The sequence below is a fragment of the Bubalus kerabau genome, unplaced genomic scaffold (assembly GCF_029407905.1).
Source record: "Bubalus kerabau isolate K-KA32 ecotype Philippines breed swamp buffalo unplaced genomic scaffold, PCC_UOA_SB_1v2 scaffold_36, whole genome shotgun sequence".
In the NCBI taxonomy this organism is placed as follows: domain Eukaryota; kingdom Metazoa; phylum Chordata; class Mammalia; order Artiodactyla; family Bovidae; genus Bubalus; species Bubalus kerabau.
The window spans coordinates 3,045,738-3,066,469 of NW_026577890.1; positions in this window are offsets into that span (position 1 = coordinate 3,045,738).

A 20,732-nucleotide genomic window follows, 5' to 3' on the forward strand; every position below is an offset into this window, starting at 1 on the left:
GGTTTCACACGAGGTACGACAGGGAGCTCAGGGAGCCTCTCATGTGGCGCCAGGGAAGTCAGGTCTCCATGGGCGTGGCGAGAGGGAGCGCGTTATTGCTCTCGAGCCATGGTAGGGGAATCTGACCTCAAGACGCGTTGAAGAAGGACTCTCGAGGTCTTTCTTCGGTTGTGGCAGGAAACCTTTATTTCCCTCGACGTTTGCCGGTGGCCTCAAGGAGCTTCTCAGAATGCCTATGAGAAGTCAGGGATACTGTGGAGATGGGAGTGGCCTCTCGGGACTCCACTGGGTTTGTTTTAATGGAAGAGGGCCTCATCTCGTGTTGAGGCAGGAACCTCAGGTTTCCTCTCCATTTCTGACTCAGATCGAAGCGTGCCTGCAGAGTTGGGATTGGATACTCAGGCCTCGTCTTGTCTGAGGAAGGGAACTCCGCTTGCCTCTCTCGTTGTTTAAGGGGAGACAGGCCAGTTGTGGAGCTGTATGTGGATCCTGTGGGATTTTCCGGATGATGAACAGGGTTGCCAGTGCCCCCTCGTGTAGTGCCTTCATCCACAGGGTTGCCTTAGAAGAGGTGTCCGGGCACCGGGTTCTTATCAAGAGCAAGACCGAGAAATCGGGGTCTTTCGGCACGTGGCACCAACACGAGGCTACGTCTCGAATTTCTTCGTGAGACTGGCCTCATCCTGAGGTGCGCCATGAAGGTCGGGATCTCATTCTAGACAAAGCAGGGGAATCGACCTTCCTGCCGTGATCAGGAGGGGAGAAGGGGCTCAAATGAAGTGGTGCCAGGAACTTCGGTGTTCCCTTGGAGTGAGACCGGTATACTGGGGAACTTTTGGGGACGCATCAAGGGTGCCAAGTAGCATTTCGAACTTTACGACGAAACATGGGACTTCTCTTGAGACTCTGTAGCGGGCAAAGGCCTGATATTGTGATGAATGGGGAACCACGTGGTTTTTAAGAGTTGCGGCGGGATTCTCGAGTTACGACGGGGATCTCAGCCTTCCCCTTGGGTTGGCCCTGGGAAGCCCAATCTTCCCCTCGGGTTGCGAGGGAAAGCTGGGGGTTGCGCTCGAGTCACTGCAGGGCCGAAGAGACCTCACCTAGGCGTGTGTCCGGGACCTAATATTCCTCTCCAGGGAAGGCAGGGATCTCGGGGTTGCATTCCAGGCTCCCCCGGGGAGTCAGGCCTCGTCTCGAGGGGAAGCCAAGGACTCCGCTCTCCTCTCGAGTCGCGACGCGGGTCTCTTGGAGCCCCCTGAGCGGCCTCAAGGGAGTCCAGACTCCTCTTCCGTTTGGAGAGAGGACTCGGGATTGCTCTCCAGGCCATGCAGGAAAAGAAGGCCCTCAGCTCGCGAGGACGGGGGTGTCTCAGGGCTTTCCTCGAGCTGCGGCGCCCATGGGGGTTTTCTCCCGAGGCACGACGAGGATCTCAGGGAGCCTCTCGTGCGGCGCCAGGGAAGTCAGGTCTCCATGCGCGTGGCGAGGGGGAGCGCGTCCTGGCTCTCGAGTCACGGGAGGGGACTAGGGCCTCGAGATGCGATGAAGAAGGACTCTCGAGGTCTTTCTCGGGGCGCGGCGGGAAACCCTCGTGTCCCTCGCCTTCTGCCGGGGACCTTAGGGAACTTCCCAGGGTGCCTCTGAGAGGCGAGGGATCCTGTGTAGGTGGCGGGGCCCCTCGGGACTCCGCTGGGTCTGGCGCAACGGAAGAGGGCCTCGCCTCGAGGGGAGGCAGGAACCTCAGGCTTCCTCTCCGTTTCGGACTCCGACCGCAGGGTCCCTGCAGAGTTGGGACAGGAGAGTCAGGCCTCGTCTTGTCTGAGGAAGGGAACCCCGCTGGCCTCTCGAGTTGCTCAGGGGGTCTCAGGCCCCTCGTCGAGCTGTGTGTGGAACCCGCGGGTCTTTGCGGACGGAGCACGGGGGTGGCAGTGCCCCTTCGTGTTGTGCCTTCACCCACTTGGTTGCCTTCGAAGAGGGGTCCGGGCCTCGGGTCCTTCTCAAGGGCGGACAGGGGAATCGGGGGCGTTCGGCATGTGGCACCACCAACGTGGCTCGTCTCGAATTTCCTCGTGAGACCGGCCTCATCCTGAGGTGCGCCGGGAAGGCCGGGAACCCCTTCCAGACCACGCAGGGGAATCGCCTCTCCTGTCGCGATCAGGAGGGGAGAAGGGGCTCAGAGGAAGCGGTGCCGGGACCCTCGGTGTTCCCCTCGAGGGAACCCAGCGTGTCGGGGGACTTTTGGGGGTCTCAGGAAGGCTGTCAGGGACCGTTTCGCCCTTCAGGGCGGAACAGGGGACTTCCCTTGAGACGCCGTGGCGGGCAAGGGCCTCATCTTGCCAAGAGGTGGGAACCACGTGGTTTTTCTCGAATTGCGGCGGTTTTCTCGAGTTACGACGGGATCTCAGCCTTCCCCTTGGGTTGGCCCTGGAAAGCCCAATCTTCCCCTCGGGTTGCGAGGGAAAGCTGGGGGTTGCGCTCGAGTCACTGCAGGGCCGAAGAGACCTCACCTAGGCGTGTGTCCGGGACCTAATATTCCTCTCCATGGAAGGCAGGGATCTCGGGGTTGCATTCCAGGCTCCCCCGGGGAGTCAGGCCTCGTCTCGAGGGGAAGCCAAGGACTGCGCTCTCCTCTCGAGTCGCGACGCGTGTCTCTTGGAGCCCCCTGAGCGGCCTCAAGGGAGTCCAGCCTCCTCTTCCGTTTGGAGAGAGGACCCGGGATTGCTCTCCAGGCCATGCAGGAAAAGAAGGCCCTCAGCTCGCGAGGACGGGGGCGTCTCAGGTGTTTCCTTGAGCTGCGGCACCCTTGGGGGTTTTCTCCCGAGGCACGACGAGGATCTCAGGGAGCCTCTCGTGCGGCGCCGGGAAGTCAGGTCTCCATGCGCATGGCGAGGGGGAGCGCGTCCTGGCTCTCGAGTCACTGGAGGGTTCTAGGTCCTCGAGACGCGTTGAAGAAGGACTCTCGAGGTCTTTCTCGGGGGGCGGCAGGAAACCCTCGTTTCCCTCGCCTTCTGCCGGGGACCTTAGGGAACTTCCCAGGGTGCCTCTGAGAGGCGAGGGATCCTGTGGAGGTGGCGGGGCCCCTCGGGACTCCGCTGGGTCTGGCGCAACGGAAGAGGGCCTCACCTCGAGGGGAGGCAGGAACGTCAGGCTTCCTCTCCGTTTCGGCCTCCGACCGCAGGGTCCCTGCAGAGTTGGGACAGGAGAGTCAGGCCTCGTCTTGTCTGAGGAAGGGAACCCCGTTGGCCTCTCGAGTTGCTCAGGGGTCTCAGGCCCCTCGTCGAGCTGTGTGTGGAACCCGCGGGTCTTTGTGGACGATGCACGGGGGTGGCAGTGCCCCTTCGTGTTGTGCCTTCACCCACAGGGTTGCCTTCGAAGAGGGGTCCGGGCCTCGGGTCCTTCTCAAGAGCGGACCGGGGAATCGGGGGCGTTCGGCATGTGGCCCCACCCACGTGGCTCGTCTCGAATTTCCTCGTGAGACCGGCCTCATCCTGAGGTGCGCCGTGAAGGCCGGGAACCCCTTCCAGACCACGCAGGGGAGTCGCCTCTCCTATCGCGATCAGGAGGGGAGAAGGGGCTCAGAAGAAGCGGTGCCGGGACCCTCGGTGTTCCCCTCGGGGAACCCGGCATGTCGGGGGACTTTTGGGGGTCGCAGGAAGGCTGTCAGGGACCGTTTCGCCCTTCAGGGCGGAACAGGGGACTTCCCTTGAGACGCCGTTGCGGGCAAGGGACTCATCTTGCCAAGAGGTGGGAACCACGTGGTTTTTCTCGAGTTGCGGCGGCATTCTCGAGTTACGACGGGGATCTCAGCCTTCCCCTTGGGTTGGCCCTGGGAAGCCCAATCTTCCCCTCGGGTTGCGAGGGAAAGCTGGGGGTTGCGCTCGAGTCACTGCAGGGCCGAAGAGACCTCACCTAGGCGTGTGTCCGGGACCTAATATTCCTCTCCAGGGAAGGCAGGGATCTCGGGGTTGCATTCCAGGCTCCCCTGGGGAGTCAGGCCTCGTTTCGAGGGGAAGCCAAGGATTCCGCTGTCCTCTCGAGTCGCGACGCGGGTCTCTTGGAGCCCCCTGAGCGGCCTCAAAGGAGTCTAGCCTCCTCTTCCGTTTGGAGAGAGGACCCGGCATTGCTTTCCAGGCCATGCAGGAAAAGAAGGCACTCAGCTCGCGAGGACGGGGGCGTCTCTGGGGTTTCCTCGAGCTGCGGGGCCCGTGGGGGTTTTCTCCCGAGGCACGACGAGGATCTCAGGGAGCCTCTCGTGCGGCGCCAGGGAAGTCAGGTCTCCATGCGCGTGGCGAGGGGGAGCGCGTCCTGGCTCTCGAGTCACGGGAGGGGACTAGGGCCTCGAGACGCGTTGAAGAAGGACTCTCGAGGTCTTTCTCGGGGGGCGGCGGGAAACCCTCGTGTCCCTCGCCTTCTGCCGGGGACCTTAGGGAACTTCCCAGGGTGCCTCTGAGAGGCGAGGGATATTGTGGAGGTGGCGGGGCCCCTTGGGACTCCGCTGGGTCTGGCGCAACGGAAGAGCGCCTCCCCTCGAGGGGAGACAGGAACCTCAGGCTTCCTCTCCGTTTCGGACTCCGACCGCAGGGTCCCTGCAGAGTTGGGACAGGAGAGTCAGGCCTCGTCTTGTCTGAGGAAGGGAACCCAGTTGGCCTCTCCAGTTGCTCAGGGGGTCTCAGACCCCTCGTCGAGCTGTGTGTGGAACCCGCGGGTCTTTGCGGACGATACACGGGGGTGGCAGTGCCCCTTCGTGTTGTGCCTTCACCCACAGGGTTGCCTTCGAAGAGGGGTCCGGGCCTCGGGTCCTTCTCAAGGGCAGACCGGGGAATCGGGGGCGTTCGGCATGTGGCCCCACCCACGTGGCTCGTCTCGAATTTCCTCGTGAGACCGGCCTCCTCCTGAGGTGCGCCGGGAAGGCCGGGAACCCCTTCTAGACCACGCAGGGGAGTCGCCTCTCCTGTCGTGATCAGGAGGGGAGAAGGGGCTCAGAAGAATCGGTACCGGGACCCTCGGTGTTCCCCTCGGGGAACCCGGCATGTCGGGGGACTTTTGGGGGTCGCAGGAAGGCTGTCAGGGACCGTTTCGCCCTTCAGGGCGGAACAGGGGACTTCCCTTGAGACGCCGTCGCGGGCAAGGGACTCATCTTGCCAAGAGGTGGGAACCACGTGGTTTTTCTCGAGTTGCGGCGGGATTCTCGAGTTACAACGGGGATCTCAGCCTTCCCCTTGGGTTGGCCCTGGGAACCCCAATCTTCCCCTCGGGTTGCGAGGGAAAGCTGGGGGTTGCGCTCGAGTCACTGCAGGGCCGAAGAGACCTCACCTAGGCGTGTGTCCGGGACCTAATATTCCTCTCCAGGGAAGGCATGGATCTCGGGGTTGCATTCCAGGCTCCCCCGGGGAGTCAGGCCTCGTCTCGAGGGGAAGCCAAGGACTCCGCTCTCCTCTCGAGTCGCGACGCGAGTCTCTTGGAGCCCCCTGAGCGGCCTCAAGGGAGTCCAGCCTCCTCTTCCGTTTGGATAGAGGACTCGGGATTCCTCTCCAGGCCATGCAGGAAAAGAAGGCCCTCATCTCGCGATGATTTCGGCGTCTCGTGGGTTTTCTAGACTGCTGCGCTAGTGCCGGGATTCTGACGAGGTACGAGAGGGAGCTCAGGGAGCCTTTCGTGTGGCGCCAGGGAAGTCAAGTCCCCATGAGATGACTAGGGGGAGCTCGTCATCGCTCTCGAGTCAAGGTAGGGTAATCGGGCCTCAAGACGGGTTGAAGAAGGACTCTCGAGGTCTTTCTCGGGTCACTGCATAAAACCCAGGGTTCCCTTGACTTGTGCCTGCGACCTCAGGGAGCTTCTCAGAGTGCCTCTGAGAAGTCAGGGATACTGTGCAGTTTGGAGGCGCCTCTCGAGACTCCTCTGCATTTGGTGGAATGTAAGAGGGACTCATCTCGAGTTGAAGCAGGAACCTCAGTGTTCCTCTCCATTTCTGACTCAGATCGCAAAGTCCCTGCATGTTGGTACAGGAGAGTCAGGCCTCGTCTTTTCTGGAGGATGGGACTCCTCTTGCCTCTCGAGTTGTTCTCGAGGTGACAGGCCACTTGTCGAGCTGTGTGTGTAACCTGCCCGTTTTTCCGGATGATGCAGAGGTGTGTTAGTGCCCCTTCGTGTTGTACCTTCATACTCAAGGCTGCCTTCCAAGAGGTGTCCGAGCATCGGATTCTTATCAAGAGCGGACCGGGAAATTGGAGTCTTTCAGCAAGTGGCACCACCCACATTGCTACGTATCGAATTTCCCCATGAGACCGGCCTCATCCTGAGTTGTGCAGGGAAGGTCGGGCCCCCTTGCAGACAAAGCAGGGGAATCGACCCACCGGTCACGATCAGGAGGGGAGAAGGAGCTTAAATGAAGTGGTGCCGGGAACCTCGGTGTTCCCCTTGAGTGAGACCGGCGTGTTGGGGGACTTTTGGGGTCGCATCAAGGGTGCCAAGTACCGTTTCGCATTTCAAGACGGAACCTGGGACATCTTTTGAAACGCTGTAGCGGGCAAGGGCCTCATCTTGTGATGACGGGAGAACCACGTGGTTTTGCTCGAGTTGCGGCGGGATTCTCGAGTTATGACCGGGAATTTAGGCTTCCTCTTGTTGGCCTTGAAATCCAATCTTCCATTCGGGTTGCGAGGGGGAGCTGGGGATTGCGCTAGAGTCACTGCAGGGCAAAAGAGACCTAATCTAGGCTTGTGTCCAGGATCTAACGTTGCTCTCCAGGGGCGACAGGGATCTCGGGTTTGCATTCCAGACTCATCTGGGGAGTCAGTTCTCACCTCGAGGGTAAGCAAAGAATTCCGCTCTCGTCTCGAGTCGCGATGGGTATCTCTTGGAGCCCACTGTGTGTACTAAAGGGAGTCAAGCCTCCTGTGGAGTTTGGAGAGAGGACTCGGGATTGGACTCCAGGCCATGCAGGAAAAGAAGTCCCTCATCTCGAGATGACGGAGGCGTCTCGTGGGTTTTCTCGAGCTGCGGCGCCAGTGTGGGGTGTCTCATGAAGTACCACTGGGATCTCAGGGAGCCTCTTGTGTGGCGCCAGGAAAATCCAGTATTCCATTCGAGTTGCAAGTTAGAACTGGGGATTGCTCTCCAGTCACTGCAGGGCAAAATAGACCTCATCTACGCTTGTGTCCAGGACCTAGTGTTCCACTACTGGGCCAACAGGGATCTCAGGGTTGCATTCTCGACTCACCCGGAGAGTCAGGCCTCGTCTTGAGGGGAAAAAAAGGACTCCGCTCTCCTGTCGAGTCGCGACGGGTATCTCTTTGAGCCCACTGCGTGGCGTAAAGGGAGTGAAGCCTCCTATGGAGTTTGGAGATGACTCGGGTTTGTTTTCCTGGCCATGCAGGAAAAAAGGCCCTCATCTCGCGATGATGGGGGCATCTCGTGGGTTTTCTCCAGCTGCGGCACCAGTATCAGATTTCTCACGAGGTACAACGGGGAGCTCAGAGAGCCTCTAGTGTGGTGCTAGGGACGTCAGGTCTCCCTGCGTGTGGTGAAGGGGAGTGCGTGATTGCTCTCGAGTCATAGTAGGCGAATCTGGCCTCAAGACACATTGAAGAAGGACTCTTGAGGTCTTTCTTGGGTTGCGGCAGGGAACCCTGGGTTCCCTTGATTTGTGTCGGTGACCTCAGGCAACTTCTAAGGGTGCCTCTGAGAAGTCAGGGACACTGTGGATTTGTGAGGGGCCCTTCGTTACTCAACTGGGTTTGGTGCAATCGAAGAGGGCCTCATCTCGAATGGAGGCAGGAACCTCAGGGGTTCTCTCCATATCTGACTCGAGTCGCAGGGTACCTGCAGAGTATGGACAAGAGAGTCACGCCTCGTCTTCTGTGGAGGAATGGATTTCCCCTTGCCTTTCGAGTTGTTCACGGAGTGACAGGCCACTTGTTGAGCTGAGTGTGGAACCTGCGGGTTTTTCCGGACGATGCACGGGGGTGTCAGTGCCCCTTCGTGTTGTGCCTTCATCCACAGGGTTGCCTTCAAAGAGGTTTCCGGGCATCGGATTCTTTTCAAGAGCGTACCGGAAAATTGGGGTCTTTCAGCATGTGGTACCACCCACGAGGCTACGTCTCGAATTTCCTCGGGAGACTGGCCTCATCCTGAGGTGCGCCGGGAAGGTCGGGAACCCCTTGCAGACAAAGCAGGGGAATCGACCCACTGGTCGCGATCAGAAGGGGAGAAGGGGCTCAGATGAAGTGGTGCTGTGAACCTCGGTGGTCCCCTCGAGTGAGACCGGTATGTCACGGCACTTTTGAGGTCGCATCAAGGGTGCCAAGTACAGTTTCGCACTTCAAGATGGAACGTGGGAATTCTCTGGAGATGCTGTAGCGGGCAAGGGCCTCATATTGCGATGACGAGGGAAACACGTGGTTTTTCTCGAGTTGAGGCGGGATTCTCGAGTTACAACGGGGAATTCAGGCTTCCTCTTGTGTTGGCCCAGGAAGTCCAATCTTCCATTCAACTTGTCAGAGAGAGCTGGGGGTTGCTCTCGAGTCACTTCAGGGCAAAGAGTCCTCATCTAGGCTTGGGTCCAGGACGTAATGTTCCTCTCCAGGGGCGACAGGGATATCGGGGTCGCATTCCAGTCTCACCCGGTGGGTCACACCTCGTCTCGAGTGGAAGCAAAGGGCTCCACTATCCTCTCGAGTCGGGACGCGTAACTCTTGGAGCCCAATGAGTGGCCTAAAGGGAGTCAAGCGTCCTGTGTAGCTTGGACAGAAGGTTCACGCTTGATCTGCATACCATGCAGTTAAAGATGGCCCTCCTCTCGTGATGACGGGGGCGTCTCATGGGTTTTCTCGAGCTGGGGCGCCAGTGTGGGGTTTCTCACGAGATATGATGGGGAGTTCAGGGAGCCTCTCGTGCGGCACCAGAGAAGCCTGACTCCATGCGTGTGGCCAGGCAGATCGCGTCATTGCTCTCGAGTCATGGGAGAGACTAGGGCCTCAAGAGGCATTTAAGAAGGACTCTCAAGGTCTTTCTTGGGTTGGGGCGGGAAACACTCGTTTCCATCGACCTCTACAGGGGACCTTAGGGAACTTCCCAGGTGCCTCTGAGAGGTGAGGGATACTGAGGAGTTAGAGGCGACTCTCGGGACTCCACTAGGTTTGACGAAATGAAAGAGGGCCTCATCTCGATTGGAGGCAGGAACCTCAGGCTTCCTCTCCATTTCTGACTCCGACCGCAGGGTCCCTGCAGAGTTGGGACAGGAGAGTCAGGCCTCGTCTTGTCTGAGTAACGGAACTCTGCTTGCCTCTCGAGTCGTTCAGGGGGTCTCAGGGCCCTTGACAAGCTGTGTGTGGAACCTGCGGGTGTTTCCAGAAGATGCATGGGGGTGTCAGTGCCCCTTCGTTTGGTGCCTTCCCCCACAGGGTTGCCTTCAAAGAGGTGTCCGGGCATCGGGTTCATTTCAAGAGTGGACCGGGAAATCGGGGTCATTCGGCATGTGGCACCACCCACGTGGCTCATCTCGAATTTCCTCGTGAGACCAGCATCATCCTGAGGTGCGCCGGGAAGGCCGGGAACATCTTCCACACAAAGTAGGGGAATCGATTCTCCTGTCGCGATCAGGAGGGGAGATGGGGCTCAGATGAAGTGGTGCCGGGACCCTCGGTGTTCCACTCGAGGGAACCCGGCGTTTCAGGGAACTTTAGGGGTCGCCTCAAGGGATCAAAGTACCCTTTCCCACTTCAGGACGGAACATGGGACTTCCCTGGAGACGCTGTAGCGGGCAAGGGCCTCATCCTGTGAAGACATTGGAACCACGTCGGTTTTCTCGAGTTGCATTGGGATTCTCAAAAACGACAGTAATTTCAGGCTTCCTCTTGGGTTGGCCCTGGGAAGCCCAATCTTCAATTCGAGTTGCGATGGAAAGCTGGGGGTTCTGCTCGAGTCACTACAGGGCCAAAGAGACCTCATCGAGGCGTGAGTCCAGGACCTAATATTCCTCTCAAGGGAAGACAGGGATCACAGGTTTCCATTCCAGACTCCCCCGAGGGGTCAGGACTCGCCTGGAGGGGAAGCAAAGACTCCGCTCTCCTCTCGAGTCGCGACACGGATCTCTTGGAGCCCACTGAGTGGACTCAAGGGTGTCGAGCCTCCTCTTCAGTTTGGAGAGAGGACTCGGGATTGCTCTCCAGGCCAGGCAGGAAAAGAAGGCCCTCATCTCACGATGACGGGGGCGTCTCATGGGTTTCCTCAGGCTGCTGCGCCCATGGGGGTTTTCTCACGAGGCACGATGAGGACCTCAGGGAGCCTCTCGTGCGGCGCCAGGCAAGTCAGGTCTCCATGCGCATGGCGAGGGGGAGCTGGTCATCACTCTCGAGTCATGGGAAACGGCTAGGTCCTCAAGAGGCGTTGAAGAAGGACTCTCGAGGTCTTTCTCGGGTTGTGGTGGGAAACCCTCGTTTCCCTCGACTTCTGCAGGGGACCTTAGGGAACTTCCCACGGTGCCTCTGAGAGGTGAGGGATGCTGTGTAGTTGGCAGGGCCTCTCGGGACTCTGCTGGGTTCGGCGCAATGGAAGAGGGCCTCAACTCGAGGGGAGGCAGGAACCTCAGGCTTCCTCTCGGATTCGGACTCCGACTGCACGGTACCTGCAGTGTTGGGAAAGGAGAGTCATGCCTCGTCTTGTCTGAGGAATGGAATTCTGGTTGCCTCTCGAGTTGTTCCGGGAGTCTCAGGCCCCTTGTCGAGCTGTGTGTAGACCCTGCGGGGTTTTCCGGATGATGCAAGGGGGTGTCAGTGCCCCTTCGTGTTGTGCCTTCACCCACAGGTTTGCCTTCGAAGAGGTGTCCGGGCATCGGGTTCTTATCAAGAGCGGACCGGAAAATCGGGGTCGTTCGGCACGTGGCACCTCACACGTGGCTAGTCTCGAATTTCCTCCTGAGACCGGCCTCATCCTGAGGTGCGCCAGGAAGGCCGGGAACCCCTTCCAGACAAAGCAGGGGAATCGACTCTCCTGTCGCAATCAGGAGGGGAGAAGGGGCTCAGGTGAAGTGGTGCCGGGACCCTCGGTGTTCCCCTCGAGGGAACCCAGCGTGTCGGGAAACTTTTGCGGTCGCATCAAGGGTGTCAAGTACCGTTTCGCCCTTCAGGGCGGAACATGGGACTTCCCTGGAGACACCGGGAACTTCGGTGTTCCCCTGGAGTGAGACCGGTATGTTGGGGAACTTTGGGGTCACATCAAGGGTACCAAGTAGCATTTCGAACTTTAAGATGGAACGTGGGACTTCTCTTGAGACTCTAGCTGGCAAGGGCCTCATATTGAGATGAAGGGGGAACCACATGGTTTTTAAGACTTGAGGCTGAATTCTCGAATTACGATGGGAAATTCAGACTTCCTCTTGTGTTGACCGTGGGAAGACCAATCTTCCATTCAAATTGTGAGGGAGAGATGGAGGTTGCTCGAGTCACTGTAGGGCAAAATAGACCTCATCTAGGCTTGTGTCTAGGACATAATGTTCCACTCCAGGGGTGACATGGATCTCGGGGTTGCATTCCAAACTCACCCGGGGAGTCAGGCCTCGTCTCCAGGGAAGCAAAGGACTCCACTCTCCTCTCGAGTCGCACCGGGTATTTCTTGGACCCAACTGAGTGGCCTAAAGGGAGTCAATACTCCTGTGAAGTTTGGAGAGAGGACCAGGAATTGCTCTCCAGGTCAGGCAGGAAAAGAAGGCCCCCATGTCTCCTTGACGGGGGCATCTTGTGGTTTTTCTCGAACTGCGGCGCCACTGTGGGTTTTCTCACAAGGTACGATGGGGTACTCAGGGAGCCTCTTGTGTGGTACTAGGGAAGTCAGTTTTCCTGCTTGTGGCGAGGGGAGCGCGTCCTTGCTCTGGAGTCATGGTAGGGGAATCGGGCATCAAGAGACGTTGAAAAAGGACTCTCCAAGTCTTTCTCGGGTTACTTCAGGAAACTCTGGGTTCCCTCGACTTGTGCCAGTGACCTCAGGTAGCTTCTCACGGAGCCTCTGAGAATTCAGGGATACGGTGGTGTTGGGAGGGGCCTCTCGGGACACCACTGAGTTTGGTTCAATGGAAGAGGGCCTCTTCTCTAGTTGAGGCAGGAACCTCAGGGTTCCTCTCCATTTCTGACTCCAATTGCAGGGTCCCTGAAGAGTTGGGACAGGAGAGTAAGGCCTCGTCTTGTGTGAAGGAATGCAACTTCACTTGCCTCTCGAGTTGTTCACGAGGTGACAGTCCACATTTGGAGCTGTGAGTGGAATCTGCGGGTTTTTCCAGACGATGCATGGGGATGTCAGTGTCCCTTCGTGTTGTGCCTTCATCCACAGGGTTGCCTTCGAAGAGATGTCCAGGTGTCAGGTTCTTATCTAGAGTGGACCGGGAATTCGGGATCTTTCAGCATATGGCACCAACCATGAGGCTACTTTTCGAATTTCCTCATGAGACCGGCCTCATCCGGAGGTTCGCGGGGAACGTCGGGAACCCCTTGCAGACAAAACATGGGAATCGACCCTTCTGTCGTGATCAGGAGGGGTGAAGGGGCTCACAGGAAGTGGTGCCGTGAACTTTGTTGTTGCCCTCGAGTGAGACCGGTATGTCAGGGAACTTTGGGGGTCGCATCAAGGGTGCCAAGTACCGTTTTGTACTTCAGGATGGAACGTGGGACTTCTCTTGATATGCTGTAGCGGCCAAGGGCCTCATCTTGTGATAACGGGGGAGCCACGTGGTTTTTCTCGAGTTGCGGCGGGATTCTCGAGTTACGACGGGGATTTCAGGCTTCCTCTTGTGTTGGGCCAGGGAAGTCCAATCATCCATTCGAGTTGCGAGGGAGAGCTGGGGGTTGCGCTCGAGTCACTGCAGGGCAAAGGAGACCTCATCTAGGCTTGTGTCCAGGACCTAATGTTCCTCTCCAAGGGCCACAGGCATCTCAGGTTTGCATTCCAGACTCACCCAGGGAGTCAGGCCTCATGTCGAAGGGAAGCAAAGGACTCCGCTCTCCTTTCGAGTCGCGACGGGCACCTCTTGGAGCCCACTTTGTGGCCTAAAGGGAGTCAAGCCTCCTGTGAAGTTTGGAGAGAGGACTTGGGACTGCTCTCCAGGCCATGCAGGAAAAGATGGCCCTCATCTCGCGATGACGGAGGGATCTTGTGGGTTTTCTCGAGCTGCGGCGCCAGTGTGGGGTTTCACACGAAGTATGACGGGGAGCTCAGGGAGCCTGTCGTGTGGCGCCAGGGAAGTCAGGTCCCCATGAGATGGCTAGGGGGAGCTCGTCATTGCTCTCGAGTCATGGTAGGGTAATCGGGCCTCAAGACGGGTTGAAGAAGGACTCTCGAGGTCTTTCTCGGGTCACTGCATAAAACCCAGGGTTCCCTTGACTTGTGCCTGCGACCTCAGGGAGCTTCTCAGAGTGCCTCTGAGAAGTCAGGGATACTGTGCAGTTTGGAGGGGCCTCTCGAGACTCCTCTGCATTTGGTGGAATGTAAGAGGGACTCATCTCGAGTTGAAGCAGGAACCTCAGTGTTCCTCTCCATTTCTGACTCAGATCGCAAGGTCCCTGCATGTTGGTACAGGAGAGTCAGGCGTCGTCTTTTCTGGAGGATGGGACTCCTCTTGCCTCTCGAGTTGTTCTCGAGGTGACAGGCCACTTGTCGAGCTGTGTGTGTAACCTGCCCGTTTTTCCGGATGATGCAGAGGTGTGTTAGTGCCCCTTCGTGTTGTACCTTCATACTCAAGGCTGCCTTCCAAGAGGTGTCCGAGCATCGGATTCTTATCAAGAGCGGACCGGGAAATTGGAGTCTTTCAGCAAGTGGCACCGCCCACAAAGCTACGTATCGAATTTCCCCATGAGACCGGCCTCATCCTGAGTTGTGCAGGGAAGGTCGGGCCCCCTTGCAGACAAAGCAGGGGAATCGACCCAGCGGTCACGATCAGGAGGGGAGAAGGGGCCTAAATGAAGTGGTGCCGGGAACCTCGGTGTTCCCCTTGAGTGAGACCGGCGTGTTGGGGGACTTTTGGGGTCGCATCAAGGGTGCCAAGTACCGTTTCGCATTTCAAGACGGAACCTGGGACATCTTTTGAAACGCTGTAGCGGGCAAGGGCCTCATCTTGCGATGACGGGAGAACCACGTGGTTTTGCTCGAGTTGCGGCGGGATTCTCGAGTTATGACTGGGAATTTAGGCTTCCTCTTGTTGGCCTTGAAATCCAATCTTCCATTCGGGTTGCGAGGGGGAGCTGGGGATTGCGCTAGAGTCACTGCAGGGCAAAAGAGACCTAATCTAGGCTTGTGTCCAGGATCTAACGTTGCTCTCCAGGGGCGACAGGGATCTCGGGTTTGCATTCCAGACTCATCCGGGGAGTCAGTTCTCACCTCGAGGGTAAGCAAAGAATTCCGCTCTCGTCTCGAGTCGTGATGGGTATCTCTTGGAGCCCACTGTGTGTACTAAAGGGAGTCAAGCCTCCTGTGGAGTTTGGAGAGAGGACTCGGGATTGGACTCCAGGCCATGCAGGAAAAGAAGGCCCTCATCTCGAGATGACGGTGGCGTCTCGTGGGTTTTCTCGAGCTGCGGCGCCAGTGTGGGGTGTCTCATGAAGTACCACGGGGATCTCAGTGAGCCTCTTGTGTGGAGCCAGGAAAATCCAGTATTCCATTCGAGTTGCAAGTTAGAACTGGGGATTGCTCTCCAGTCACTGCAGGGCAAAATAGACCTCATCTACGCTTGTGTCCAGGACCTAGTGTTCCACTACTGGGCCAACAGGGATCTCAGGGTTGCATTCTCGACTCACCCGGAGAGTCAGGCCTCGTCTTGAGGGGAAAAAAAGGACTCCGCTCTCCTGTCGAGTCGCGACGGGTATCTCTTGGAGCCCAATGCGTGGCGTAAAGGGAGTGAAGCCTCCTATGGAGTTTGGAGAGATGACTCGGGATTGTTTTCCTGGCCATGCAGGAAAAAAGGCCCTCATCTCGCGATGACGGGGGCATCTCGTGGGTTTTCTCCAGCTGCGGCGCCCGTATCAGATTTCTCACGAGGTACAACGGGGAGCTCAGAGAGCCTCTCGTGTGGTGCTAGGGACGTCAGGTCTCCGTGCGTGTGGTGAAGGGGAGTGCGTGATTGCTCTCGAGTCATAGTAGGCGAATCGGGCCTCAAGACGCATTGAAGAAGGACTCTTGAGGTCTTTCTCGGGTTGCGGCAGGGAACCCTGGGTTCCCTTGATTTGTGTTGGTGACCTCAGGCAACTTCTAAGGGTGCCTCTGAGAAGTCAGGGACACTGTGGATTTGGGAGGGGCCCTTCGTTACTCAACTGGGTTTGGTGCAATCGAAGAGGGCCTCATCTCGAATGGAGGCAGGAACGTCAGGGATCCTCTCCATTTCTGACTCGGGTCGCAGGGTACCTGCAGAGTATGGAGAAGAGAGTCACGCCTCGTCTTCTGTGGAGGAATGGATTTCCCCTTGCCTTTCGAGTTGTTCACGGAGTGACAGGCCACTTGTTGAGCTGAGTGTGGAACCTGCGGGTTTTTCCAGACGATGCACGGGGGTGTCAGTGCCCCTTCGTGTTGTGCCTTCATCCACAGGGTTGCCTTCAAAGAGGTTTCCGGGCATCGGGTTGTTTTCAAGAGCGTACCGGAATATTGGGGTCTTTCAGCATGTGGTACCACCCACGAGGCTACGTCTCGAATTTCCTCGGGAGACCGGCTTCATCCTGAGGTGCGCCGGGAAGGTCGGGAACCCCTTGCAGACAAAGCAGGGGAATCGACCCACCGCTCGCGATCAGAAGGGGAGAAGGGGCTCAGATGAAGTGGTGCCGGGAACCTCGGTGGTCCCCTCGAGTGAGACCGGTATGTCACGGCACTTTTGAGGTCGCATCAAGGGTGCCAAGTACAGTTTTGCACTTCAAGACGGAACGTGGGAATTCTCTGGAGATGCTGTAGCGGGCAAGGGCCTCATATTGCGATGACGAGGGAAACACGTGGTTTTTCTCGAGTTGAGGCGGGATTCTCGAGTTACAACGGGGAATTCAGGCTTCCTCTTGTGTTGGCCCAGGAAGTCCAATCTTCCATTCAACTTGTCAGAGAGAGCTGGGGGTTGTTCTCGAGTCACTTCAGGGCAAAGAGTCCTCATCTAGGCTTGGGTCCAGGACGTAATATTCCTCTCCAGGGGCGACAGGGATATCGAGGTCGCATTCCAGTCTCACCCGGTGGGTCACGCCTCGTCTCGAGTGGAAGCAAAGGACTCCACTATCCTCTCGAGTCGCGACACGTAACTCTTGGAGCCCAATGAGTGGCCTAAAGGGAGTCAAGCGTCCTGTGTAGCTTGGACAGAAGGTTCACGCTTGATCTGCATACCATGCAGTTAAAGATGGCCCTCCTCTCGTGATGACGGGGGCGTCTCATGGGTTTTCTCGAGCTGCGGCGCCAGTGTGGGGTTTCTCACGAGATATGATGGGGAGTTCAGGGATCCTCTTGTGCAGCGCCAGAGAAGCCTGACTCCATGCGTGTGGCCAGGCAGATCGCGTCATTGCTCTCGAGTCATGGGAGGGACTAGGGCCTCAAGAGGCATTTAAGAAGGACTCTCAAGTTCTTTCTTGGGTTGGGGCGGGAAACACTGGTTTCCCTCGACCTCTACAGGGGACCTTAGGGAACTTCCCAGGTGCCTCTGAGAGGTGAGGGATACTGAGGAGTTAGAGGGGCCTCTCGGGACTCCACTAGGTTTGACGAAATGAAAGAGGGCCTCATCTCGATTGGAGGCAGGAACCTCAGGCTTCCTCTCCATTTCTGACTCCGACCGCAGGGTCCCTGCAGAGTTGGGACAGGAGAGTCAGGCCTCGTCTTGTCTGAGTAACGGAACTCTGCTTGCCTCTCGAGTCGTTCAGGGGGTCTCAGGGCCCTTGACAAGCTGTGTGTGGAACCTGCGGGTGTTTCCAGAAGATGCATGGGCGTGTCAGTGCCCCTTCGTTTTGTGCCTTCCCCCACAGGGTTGCCTTCAAAGAGGTGTCCGGGCATTGGGTTCATTTCAAGAGCGGACCGGGAAATCGGGGTCATTCTGCATGTGGCACCACCCACGTGGCTCATCTCGAATTTCCTCGTGAGACCAGCATCATCCTGAGGTGCGCTGGGAAGGCCGGGAACCCCTTCCACACAAAGTAGGGGAATGGATTCTCCTGTCGCGATCAGGAGGGGAGATGGGGCTCAGATGAAGTGGTGCCTGGACCCTCGGTCTTCCACTCGAGGGAACCCGGAGTTTCAGGGAACTTTAGGGGTCGCATCAAGGGAGCCAAGTACCGTTTCCCACTTCAGGACGGAACATGGGACTTCCCTGGAGACGCTGTAGCGGGCAAGGGCCTCATCCTGTGAAGACGTTGGAACCACGTCGTTTTTCTTGAGTTGCATCGGGATTCTCGAAAATGACAGGAATTTCAGGTCTCTCTTGGGTTGGCCCTGGGAAGCCCAATCTTCAATTCGAGTTGCGATGGAAAGCTGGGGGTTCTGCTCAAGTCACTACAGGGCCAAAGAGACCTCATCGAGGCGTGTGTCCAGGACCTAATATTCCTCTCAAGGGAAGACAGGGATCCCGGGTTTCCATTCCAGACTCCCCCGGGGAGTCAGGACTGGCCTGGAGGGGAAGCAAAGGACTCCGCTTTCCTCTCAAGTCGCGACACGGATCTCTTGGAGCCCACTGAGTGGACTCAAGGGTGTCGAGCCTCCTCTTCAGTTTGGAGAGAGGACTCGGGATTGCTCTCCAGGCCAGGCAGGAAAAGAAGGCCCTCATCTCGCGATGACGGGGGCGTCTCATGGGTTTCCTCAGGCTGCTGCGCCCATGGGGGTTTTCTCACGAGGCACGACGAGGACCTCAGGGAGCCTCTTGTGCAGCGCCAGGGAAGTCAGGTCTCCATACGCATCGCGAGGGGGAGCTGGTCATCACTCTCGAGTCATGGGAAGCAGCTAGGTCCTCAAGAGGCGTTGAAGAAGGACTCTCGAGGTCTTTCTCGGGTTGCGGTGGGAAACCCTCGTTTCCCTCGACTTCTGCAGGGAACCTTAGGGAACTTCCCAGGGTGCCTCTTAGAGATGAGGGATGCTGTGTAGTTGGCAGGGCCTCTCGGGACTCTGCTGGGTTCGGCGCAATGGAAGAGGGCCTCATCTCGAGGGGAGGCAGGAACCTCAGGCTTCCTCTCGGTTTCGGACTCCGACTGCACGGTCCCTGCAGTGTTGGGACAGGAGAGTCATGCCTCGTCTTGTCTGAGGAATGGAATTCTGGTTGCCTCTCGAGTTGTTCCGGGAGTCTCAGGCCCCTTGTCGAGCTGTGTGTAGACCCTGCGGGTTTTTCCGGATGATGCACGGGGGTGTCAGTGCCCCTTCGTGTTGTGCCTTCACCCACAGGGTTGCCTTCGAAGACGTGTCTGGGCATCGGGTTCTTATCAAGAGCGGACCGGAAAATCGGGGTCGTTCGGCACGTGGCACCTCACACGTGGCTAGTCTCGAATTTCCTCCTGAGACCGGCCTCATCCTGAGGTGCGCCAGGAAGCCCGGGAACCCCTTCCAGACCACGCAGGGGAATCGACTCTCCTGTCGCGATCAGGAAGGGAGAAGGGGCTCAGATGAAGTGGTGCCGGGACCCTCGGTGTTCCCCTCGAGGGAACCCAGCGTGTCGGGGAACTTTTGTGGTCGCATCAAGGGTGTCAAGTACCGTTTCGCCCTTCAGGGCGGAACATGGGACTTCCCTGGAGACACCGGGAACTTCGGTGTTCCCCTGGAGTGAGACCGGTATGTTGGGGAACTTTGGGGTCGCATCAAGGGTGCCAAGTAGCATTTCGAACTTTAATATGGAACGTGGGACTTCTCTTGTGACTCTAGCTGGCAAGGGCCTCATATTGCGATGAAGGGGGAACCACATGGTTTTTAAGACTTGAGGTTGAATTCTCGAATTACGATGGGAAATTTAGACTTCCTCTTGTGTTGACCGTGGGAAGACCAATCTTCCATTCAAATTGTGAGGGAGAGATGGAGGTTGCTCTCGAGTCACTGTAGGGCAAAATAGACCTCATCTAGGCTTGTGTCTAGGACATAATGTTCCACTCCAGGGGCGACAGGGATCTCGGGGTTGCATTCCAAACTCACCCGGGGAGTCAGGCCTCATCTCCAGGGAAGCAAAGGACTCCGCTCTCCTCTCGAGTCGCACCGGGTATTTCTAGGACCCAACTGAGTGGCCTAAAGGGAGTCAATCCTCCTGTGAAGTTTGGAGAGAGGACCAGGAATTGCTCTCCAGGTCAGGCAGGAAAAGAAGGCCCCCATCTCTCCTTGACGGGGGCATCTTGTGGTTTTTCTCGAACTGCGGCGCCAGTGTGGGTTTTCTCACGAGGTACGATGGGGTACTCAGGGAGCCTCTTGTGTGGTACTAGGGAAGTCAGTTTTCCTGCTTGTGGCGAGGGGAGCGCGTCCTTGCTCTGGAGTCATGGTAGGGGAATCGGGCATCAAGAGACGTTGAAAAAGGACTCTCCAAGTCTTTCTCGGGTTACTTCAGGAAACTCTGGGTTCCCTCGACTTGTGCCAGTGACCTCAGTTAGCTTCTCAGGGAGCCTCTGAGAATTCAGGGATACTGTGGTGTTGGGAGGGGCCTCTCGGGACACCACTGAGTTTGGTTCAATGGAAGAGGGCCTCTTCTCTAGTTGAGGCAGGAACCTCAGGGTTCCTCTCCATTTCTGACTCCAATTGCAGGGTCCCTGAAGAGTTGGGACAGGAGAGTAAGGCCTCGTCTTGTGTGAAGGAATGCAACTTCACTTGCCTCTCGAGTTGTTCACGAGGTGACAGTCCACATTTGGAGCTGTGAGTGGAATCTGCGGGTTTTTCCAGACGATGCATGGGGATGTCAGTGTCCCTTCGTGTTGTGCCTTCATCCACAGGGTTGCCTTCGAAGAGATGTCCGGGCGTCAGGTTCTTATCTAGAGTGGACCGGGAATTCGGGATCTTTCAGCATATGGCACCAACCATGAGGCTACTTTTCGAATTTCCTCATGAGACCGGCCTCATCCAGAGGTTCGCGGGGAACGTCGGGAACCCCTTGCAGACAAAACATGGGAATCGACCCTTCTGTCGTGATCAGGAGGGGTGAAGGGGCTCACAGGAAGTGGTGCCATGAACTTTGGTGTTTCCCTCGAGTGAGACCGGTATGTCAGGGAACTTTGGGGGTCGCATCAAGGGTGCCAAGTACCGTTTTGTACTTCAGGATGGAACGTGGGACTTCTCTTGATATGCGGTAGCGGCCAAGGGCCTCATCTTGCGATGACGGGGGAGCCACGTGGTTTTTCTCGAGTTGCGGCGGGATTCTCGAGTTACGACGGGGATTTCAGGCTTCCTCTTGTGTTGGGCCAGGGAAGTCCAATCATCCATTCGAGTTGCGAGGGAGAGCTGGGGGTTGCGCTCGAGTCACTGCAGGGCAAAGAGACCTCATCTAGGCTTGTGTCCACGACCTAATGTTCCTCTCCAAGGGCCACAGGGATCTCAGGTTTGCATTCCAGACTCACCCAGGGAGTCAGGCCTCATGTCGAAGGGAAGCAAAGGACTCCGCTCTCCTTTCGAGTCGCGACGGGCACCTCTTGGAGCCCACTTTGTGGCCTAAAGGGAGTCAAGCCTCCTGTGAAGTTTGGAGAGAGGACTTGGGACTGCTCTCCAGGCCATGCAGGAAAAGATGGCCCTCATCTCGCGATGACGGAGGGATCTTGTGGGTTTTCTCGAGCTCCGGCACCAGTGTG